Below are 9899 nucleotides of genomic sequence, written 5' to 3'. Positions count from 1 at the left end.
GAAATAAGTAATCAAAATATTTTATAATATGTATTTGTAAGTCTTTTTAAGTGGTTCTCTATGTCAATCATTAAAGATATTAGCAAGACTTTGCATTGCATCTATAAGTTATCAATGTCATATTTATGATTGTTAGCATGAAGCTAGGGCTATTAGCACTAGATCTAATGATCTTTAATAAGTCTCACAAATGCCTTGTGTAGATTCTTGTGCATATTATTTTTCTAAGATGATTTATCATCAGCATCTTTATTTGACCTTGACATGATTAGCGTTTGACAAAATTATAGCTCTACACCAATATATAAATTAGAACCATTCTTTCAACTAAATCAAAATATAGATTTTTACTCCATAAACCTCTTATTCATGAATTTTTATGCCTACAAAAGTTTACAGACATAACCTCATATAACTTATTAGTAGAATTCTTTCTTTTGATGTTTTACACATTAAAGATGATAATCAAGGACTTATCTATATGCTAAGATTTTTCAATCTTTTGTAGAATAAATTCTTTACATACAATATTTCATGATACATTTTTAAAAAAAAAATCATGTTAGTGAACTTCACAAATTAGTCTGCACTGTCTAAAATCTTTTCTAAATTTTGTATTATTTTAGCTGTTAAATTTATTTTTTTGAAAAAAATTAAAATATTTTTATTTTTATTAATATGCATAATTTGCACTAAAATTTGTATTGTAGAAATAAAAAATATTATTGATTTTTAAATATTGATCTTAGATTCTTTCATTATATTTTATTTTTTTGTTAATAAGCTAAAGATTCTTTATTTCATTTCTTTTTTATTGTCTATTCTCCTACTAAAATTTTGTTAATAAAAAAATGTTGTTTTCTTTCAAAACAAAGAGAGACGGATATGATGTAGCTTTGGAGTTTCACTATGCTCAAATGCAACAAGCAACTTTAAGCTTATATGATTACATATGGTGTTCTTTGAGTACAACCTTTTATGTTCAATCACCATAAAAAAAGTAAGCTATTACTTTTATACATTTGATTAAGACTTGTAGTTTCAATTAAGATTTCTAAAAGATAGAATAAGCTAAAATTAGAATTAAGTAATTAGATATTATAACATATATGTAAAATGTCAAAGATTGTGTAAGTTGTGGATTTGGAAGATGGACATTGTAGGTGATGAAGCATCATTGCATGGAATTGGGCTATTTGGCATGCAAGAAAAGTAATAGATGATACCAAAATAGCCACGTAAGTCATGATGGATGGAGTTATAGGCCAATGCTGTCAAGGCATAAGTGGCCGACTCATTTCTTGCTCCAATAAGCTTAGAAGAAGGATGCCAAGTAGAGAGGGTCTATCACAAAGACTAGGTAAAATCCAAACTTGTTGCAACAGTAACTAATTTCAGCAAGTATGCTGAATTTCATTCTACCAAAGTAATTCTAAGATTTTTTTTTATTTTTTTTTATTTTTTTTTTTATTTATTTGATTTATACAGCAATTGCACATGATTCTATTTGAATAAAAAACAATCAAAATATAAGTAAATGGAATAAAAAAGAAACAAGAGATGAAGCACTTGCCAAAGTGTATGACTATTGCATACTTTGTAGATAGAAGGCAAATTCAAAAGAATATATAGGAGTAGTTGAAATTGATCAAATAGAAATAAATAAAGATGTATGCTTTGATAAAATCTTTGATTATAATTTTCTTCAAATTATTAGCAAAAATAAAAAAATCATATAATTTTTTTTATGAAGATGCCTCACTTAGATAAGTGGAGTACTTGTATCTTATAACTCTGGATCTTAAAATTCAATCCAAATAAATCAATTGGCATGAAGATAACAACTTGGATTATGTGAGCTAAAATAAACCTCCACTAATTGGAAGTTTATTCTAACTCACAATAAGTGAATTAACTATGTGAATTTAAAAATAAAGCTATTATTTAAATCCTAATCCACTTATTACTTGTTCTTCTTAAAATACTAAGTTATTAATCGAATCCTCTAAAATTACTCACATTCACAATGATAATTCACTCCTTGACTTTATGCAAAAAAATTCTTTCTTCTACTTTTAATTAGATAATTTGATTTAATTATTATTATTTTTATTAGGTAAATTTTATTAATTTTTATTATTATATTATTTTATCATTTTTAAAAATATATAAATTTTTATTTCTTAAATAACTGATGATAAAAGTAATCACTTAAGTTATTATCATTAATCCATAGTAACTATAAATTTTTTAAAGGTTGGATTAAAAATTAAAAGTAAAAAGTAAAAATTAAAGATTAAAAAGTAAAAGTAAAATTAAAGTAAAGTTTAAAAAATAAAAAATAAAAATTAAAAGTAAAAAGGAGAAGATTAAAAGTTAAAAATTAAATCCAAAAGTGGATGTAGAAGTTACAAGTTACTATAAAAAAATAAAAATCAAAGAAAAAATAAAATAAAGAGAGGTATAAGTGGAAGTACCTTGACAATGCCCAAGGATTGAAGGAAGCACCCCCCTTTTTACTCCAAAATTTTCCAAAAATCCAAATCAGCTCTAAATCTATATATTTTTATTGTTTTGGAAATTTTACTTCAAGAAGCTCCTGATCTGCAATTTTCGTAGCAATCTAGTACGTGAGCTGCGAGAAAGGCTTCTTCAAAGTTGGGTCATTGGGCCTCCCATTGCAGTCAACCCCTCTTCATTCAAAAATTTGTTAAAAATTCAAAATTTCTTTAAATTTAATGAAATCTGCACCAATGGAAGCTCAGCTTAGAGATACTTGAATTCCCAAAATTTAAAAATTATCACATTAAGTGGCACTGAGAAATACCTTTTCAAAGTTGGATTATTGAAATTGCCAAGGCAGCCGCCCCCTTAGCACTCAAAAATTCACCAAAAATTCGGTTCAACTCCAAATTGAACAGGCCTTAGCTCGTTGGAAAGTTAATAATAAGGGATATCTGATGAAAATTTTTTATTTACAAATCATAAAAAACACAGACTGATTGAGAGAAATCCGAGGCCCCTCAAACTCTTTTGACTGTGGAAATGGTTAGTGACCACTAATTGCAAAGAGGCGCCTTTTAAACCACAAAAAGCACCACCCATGACACAAAATCAATGCTCATATGTTCTTAAAGTTCAAAATGAGATCTAAGATCAAGAAAGAAGCAAAAAAATAAGATTAGGGTTAGGGTTGAGACCACACTTTGGCATGGCTTTGCCCTCATCAAAAAGAAAGAGAGAGAGAGAGAGAGAGGCTTGGGAAACCAAAACACTCTTATAAAATTGAGTGGTGGCTTGTGAAAGGGCGGCCTTATCTCCACCCTTGATCTCTAAGATCCCTAATATAGATCTACGGCCTTCCTTCATTCAAGAGCTAATTTCATGACTAAGGCTGATGGCTTTTGTAAGTGGAAAAAAAAACCCTTTTTGATAAATCTAACTTAACTATTGTGTTTAAAACACCTTTTTATGCTAATATTGATTATTCACATGCATCAATCTATACTCCTTTGTAATTTTTATGAAGTTTTTTTTACTTACAAGGATTTAGGCAATATTTGTAAAATTCTTCAAAAATTGAGAATTTCATTTCTCTACTTTTACTTTGAAGGAAAGAGTGCTGATCTTATTTTCTTCACTCCACATGGTGCATTTGATGCCTCCATTGCATTTGAAAGACTTCCATAAATTAGAAGAATTACTTTGCTGCTTAGATTTGTTGAATTTGGAAAAAATCTTCAAACCCATCATAATTAAACCTCATTAGATTTTCTTTTTTCTTTTTTGACACCAAGACTACTTCCTTTGTAATTCCTCTACTACTAGCTAACTAGAAAAATGTAGTATTTATAGTTTTTTCTTACTAAACTCTATCTTAGATTGCATGTCTCCTACTAACAATTTATTTTCTATTTTCTCCTAAAATTCTAATATTAACTCATTAAATTTATATTTTAAGCTTAATAAGTGCATTTTTTATACTAAATATCAAAGTGAGTCAATTCAATGGCTTATGGATTACTTTTAAAGTCATCTTTAACAAATTCATAAGTAGTACATAAAAAATTGTAAATTATCTTGGTTCAATTTGGAATAGGGATTGCTTAAATGGAAATAATATTGATAAAAAAATTTACATGGTAATTATTGCCAATACTACCTATAATCTTTTTATCTCAATTAAGAATCCAATTATAGGAAATGTGAGTAATATTTAGATTGATTATAAGAACCTTTGTATAAGATGTTATTGCCTCACTACTAATCATCTTATCTGTGAATGTCTATTCTTACCAAGAAATCACAAGGTGGTACTACAGACGAGATTATGCAATTAATTATCTTCCAATACACAAAGACCTTAGAGAAACAATCAAATATTTGAGCCTTAACGAAAACAAAGAGTAGAAGCAAATATTATATGCCTACCCTTACTTGCAACTTAAAAATCGACTATATAGAATCTAGCAAATAGATCATCTGATGGCTTAAGAAATAAGTCACCAACTAAAAGGTAGAACACTATTATCTACAAAAAAAACAAAGATTATATTGATATAAGTGACTTGCAATAAAAAGATTTGAGTACCGTGTGATGGATCACAAGAAAAGTGGACTATGTATGATTTGCCTTATTTCACCTTCATTTGCCAACCGTAATGATGAATCTATCCAACAGAGATCCTACTCTAGCAATGTTGTATGTTATGATTTTTTATCTAAAAATACATTAAATACTTAGTTGTAGAGAGTTTAGCTTTAATTTATTGACCAAGCTCTAATAAGTGATTTATTCTTATTATAGAAGATAAATAAATATAACAATATGGAAAAATATTCTACTAAAAAAAACTTTTTATATTTAAGAAGATCTATACATAAGGCTTTTTAAAGCATCTAAAAATGTCCTAACATCCTTTGCTATACCAAATCATAACTAATCATTTGTTGATAAGTTAGATTTTTAATAAGCTCAAAGAAAATCCATAATCTCCTTTCAAAAATCCATCTTTATATCATAATTTTTCCATGGCTCTATATCTCTATTTTCAACATATATAAAATCTTTATTTTTAAAAACTCCTTTATTTTGCATAAAATGCCCAAATTGTAGTAAAATCCTTTCAAAATATTTTTCTCCCACAAAGGAGTTTTTTTCTTTAAAATTTAGAATATCATATCTCTTGATCCAATTATTATTATTTTTTCAAATTTATAAATAATGTAGAATTTATCCTTCAGCTTTACTATGAAAAAAATAAACTATAAATCTACTATAAATCATTTGGCATCTTAGAAATCCTAGCAGGTACTTTAAATCTTAATTTATAAGAAAGTAAATACTATTTTGTTCATATCTCAAAAATCAAAAGTCCAAATGCTACAAAATTTGATATATAGATTTATAAAATAGTAATATACATTGCTAAAAATATTTAGTCAAATATTCATGTAAATAGCCTAGATATGGTTAGAAACAAATCTCTTATGAAATTGGTTTATTGAAAAATCTCAATTTAGAAATGTTGTCTTTAAGTAATCATTGCTTTTTTAAATCAATTTCAAAACTTTTTCTTTTCGTATGAAAAATATATTCCTTTAAATCAACTTTTCAATTGCATATTTGGATCCTTAAAAGCCCTTCATACACATGTGTTATGCCCCAAACAATGATAGTAGATACAAAATCAGCATCTTAATTTTGAGCACCTATAACTTCTTCACAAAAATTCCAAATCATACAATTTTTTTACCAAAATCATATCCAAAATTCTAAACTTGGCGATCCTAACCTTCAATATTTGAATGGTCTCAAAAGAGCAACCCTAATCCCTAATAAGGCCTCGGGCAGCCTCCTTGAAGCCCATTAGACATGACTTTTGGCCAATAAGAATGGAGATTTTTATCATCCATCTCCATTCATCCATATGATTGGCTTAACTATCCCTTTTTATACAAAAATTCTTTTCTAATCATTTTTTTTTATTAAGTTTTGCATAATATGTGCCTTAAATATCAATTAATCAAAATAAAATAAGATTTTAAGAGTCACCAATGTCTAATAAAGGTTGTTTTAAATATATAAAAATTATTATAAATATAAAATCAACTTCAATAATAGTTTTTTAAACTAATTGCTTCAAAGTAATAATTTAATCACATTTTGTAACCAATTATAATCTAATAAGATGACTCTTATTATATTATATGATAAATTATATATAAAATATATATATGCATTATTTTCACATGGTAGCCAAATCACAACACAATAGCAATACTATAAATATACCCAATAGAAGAAATGGAGAAGGTGGTAGAAATCAAGCCAACATCAATCCAAATAGGTGATATTATAGGAAATCCAATCATATAAATTTGTACAAATGATATTATAATGCAATCATTTTTGTCAAATGGCAATGACAACCATTTAGATATTGATTTTAATAGAAGAAAGTCTTCAAAAATAATCTTTGAATTGGCTCTAAGTATAGCCACCCCTAGCACATTTGTAATTCTAAACATGATGTATTTTCTTTCAAAAAATAGATTAGAAGGTACATTACTTTTATAGATAACTTTAATTAGAATCTTGCTATATACATATAGAGAAACCTCAATGCACTTACTTCCGGCCTTTCATAAATAGTTGAAAGGGCAAGTAATCTACATAAACATGGCTTTATTGTATTTGTATTTATCAACTTGAATGATGGCACATTGTAACTAGCTAAGAAGAAAAGTCTAAGCAGCATCATGTACAACATCTTGATTAATATCAAGAGACATTATACTTCATCATGAGCATCCTACTTATAGATCACTTCAATATGCCTCCAACATTGGTATCTAGATGAAAATCACTATCTTGTCACAAAATGTGTAAAGTCTCAATGACCTTGTAAAGACAGATATTATAATTATTATAATGCACACATTTTTAGACTAGACTTCTTATATTTTAAAAAATACAAGCTTTGAGGATAAAATTCAATGACCATGCATAAGAAATATTAGAAGGGAGTGGAGTTCTATGGTATTGAAGCGACAATAGTCTCTAAAAATGATTGTAATGTTGATAGAGTCAACAATAGAGGGATATGCATATGGATTGTACCTTGCTTACAACTATTAGTTAGCTCAAGGCATTGCTCTTAGTTTAGACGAGCTTAATGGCTTATTCTACATGACACTCCTAGGAGAGACATGATGCTAATAAATGTCTATGCCATCTATACCACAATAAAGAGGTGTTTTCATTGGCTTGAGCTCCTTGATGGACTACCCCGAGGTATTCATTGGATGTTAATAGACAGTTGGATTTTTGTACAAAAGAGAAGTGATAAAACTAATGTAAATGGAACAATGATTCTAGAGAGTGAGAGACAAAACTTTATTTCACTTATTATGGCTCTAGAGATAGAAGATCTATTTTCAACAATCAATCCTATCAGATTTAGTTGAAATAGCTAGAAAAGAGAAGAAAGGTGGCCTATAAGTCACCAAATCAACTCATGGTTTTTATTAGAACAAAAAGAATATAATTAAAATGAGAAGTGTAATTATTAGATGAAGGATTAGGTTAGAGAAGGCTAAATATAAATAAAATAGTGTTAGTAGAAAAAACATGATTAGTATAAAAAATCTAGTAGAAATTCAGATGCAGAAGACATCTTAGGAGGCATCAAATTGGTATCTTTTTAATAACTTGGAACATCTAGAAGAAATCTAGAATATTCAAAATTCTAGTATTGTAAGATATGTATATGGTTTAGAGAAGGTCTATTTACTACCAAACACAATTCAGATATAGTCCATATACAAAAGAATACATTTTGTAGACATATTGGATACGACATTGATATAATACAATATTATATAAATATAATATGGTAGAACTACGACGTACGTAATATTGTGCCGAATTTGGATATGGGCCATGGACCGGGTATGGAGCAGGCCAGATAGTATAAGCGAGGTATCGGCTAGGCTGCTGACCTCCACCTTGAGGGCGGAGGTATGGCCGATACGAGTCCGGCTAGAACCCTGACGTTTATATTTCTTCCTGTTTAAATTTTTCTAGGCTACGTTGCAGCGCTTTGTGATTTTTGGCATTATATCTAGAAGGTTGGTGAGCTGGGTTGTTGCAGCGGTGCTTAGGTTATAGGCGGCATTACTCACCTTGTTTCTGTTTTGGTTATCCCTTCCGTGCTGTGGTTAGTAGCAGAGTTGTGGTTTCTTCTATTTTCCTTGCATGGTGTCGGTGCCATTCATTCCGTCGGGGCAGTGGTGTTTGGCTATAGTGCAGCGATGACATGAGTGACAATTTCTGAGTTGGTGGGGCTGGCGTCGCATTGTAAGTCTAGCATAATTTCCTTTTGCTGTTGGTTTATTTCTTCTCTTTCAACTTGTCGTTGTGGTTTGGTGGAGTCAATCAGCCATGTGAATCATGGTGGGTGACAAGACTCGGCCAAGTGGTGGAGCTACACGATTCCTGCATTCTTTTTCCTTCCACGCTGCTGTGCGGTAGTTGATTTTGTTTCCAGAGAAGATGAATTATTGTGGATTTTATTCCTCGCCTGCAGAGAAAGTGGAGGTGGTCAACTAAGAAGCTGGGTGTTGCGACGCAACAGTCCCCCTTGTTATCAGCTTACATTGATTTTGTGTCTACGTTCACCTGTAGTGGAATTGTCTGGGCCCATTTTTTCCTTCCTAAGTTACTCGTTTTGGGAGGAGAAAGCATGGCATTGCAAGTTTGGACCGGGGTTGTAATTGATATAGTATGTCAACTCGCATACTGGCGTGGAGGCGCTATAAGGGCACGCGTCGTGGTTGGTCAAAGGCAACCAGTGACATCGACTGCTTGGACTTCTAATCGACATCAAATTTGTGCAACATAACCCATGGACGTATTGCTCAAAGGATCAAACGAAGGAGTTGTAGGAAGGCTTGTGGTTGAAAACATTTTCAACTCTTTGTGGTTTTTTGTGTGTAATACAATTTTTGTGTGCAGTTGTAATGTACGCTAGATTCCGTAGGATTGCCCACAATCCTTCTATTTGAATTGTGTGGGTGGTATAACACTGGCACAACTCAGGGTCTTGATGGCCTTGAGTATCCTTAGCAGAATTTTCCTTTGGCCATGTAGTAGTGGTGGGCCTTGTAGAACCGGTGGCTCGGTGCTTGTGTAGTTAGCTAAGGTATTACAATAGTAGATCAAAAGAAATCAACCACAAAGAAGAGAAGAAAACAGAATAACTCAGCAAGGTGTATCCATTATCAAGGAGTCAAGCTCCGGCTGGTTGTTGCATCGGTGGATTTGGTGGTTGAAGAATGGCACAAGGCGAAAAAATTCTTCTTCAATGGTTACTACTCTCTTGTGAGAATTCAAACAAATGATATATAGATCAGAAGAACTTATCATGGATATGAAATTTTGAAATGAACGAAAATTGCATGGATAAAGCTAGGTTAAATTGGATGAAACTTATGGATGAAAATTGATTAGAAGTAGATGAATTTTTATTTATAGATGAGAATTCATTCTTGGATGAAAACTCATTTATGGATGAAAATTTGTCTTGGATTAATTTTATCTTAGATGTTTTTTTAATATTAGATAAAAAGAATTTAAAATAAAAATTACATAACAATAGATTAAAATCGTATTAAAATTCTTCTTCTAAGTGTGTTTTTTTGGTCATTTAAGTAGCTTGTATTGTTGTGAGTGAATTTAACTAGTTAGAAAATTTAAGTTCTTTAGTAAAAAAATAAGAGAAAATTTTATGTGATCAATTTATAAGATAATTAAGAATACTGAACTAGAATAAATCACCTACTGGATGGATTTATTTACTTCACAATTGGAAAATTATCAAATTTATTGAATACTA

The 9899-nt window shown here is 29.9% G+C and overlaps 1 long non-coding RNA gene across 1 annotated transcript; it reads left to right on the top strand.

Annotated features, from left to right (window-relative positions):
- The first annotated feature begins 8074 nt into the window (after window positions 1-8074).
- On the top strand, window positions 8075-9025 carry LOC149988537 (uncharacterized). The gene is made up of 2 exons (XR_016504147.1): window positions 8075-8362; window positions 8592-9025. It is a non-coding gene; the product is annotated as an uncharacterized LOC149988537 (long non-coding RNA).
- The last annotated feature ends 874 nt before the right edge of the window (window positions 9026-9899 follow it).

Source organism: Physcomitrium patens, chromosome 7, assembly GCF_059467195.1.
Source record: "Physcomitrium patens ecotype Gransden chromosome 7, ASM5946719v1, whole genome shotgun sequence".
In the NCBI taxonomy this organism is placed as follows: Eukaryota; Viridiplantae; Streptophyta; class Bryopsida; order Funariales; family Funariaceae; genus Physcomitrium; species Physcomitrium patens.
Note: the sequence above shows the minus strand (reverse complement) of the source record. Positions and strands in the feature narration are given on the sequence as shown.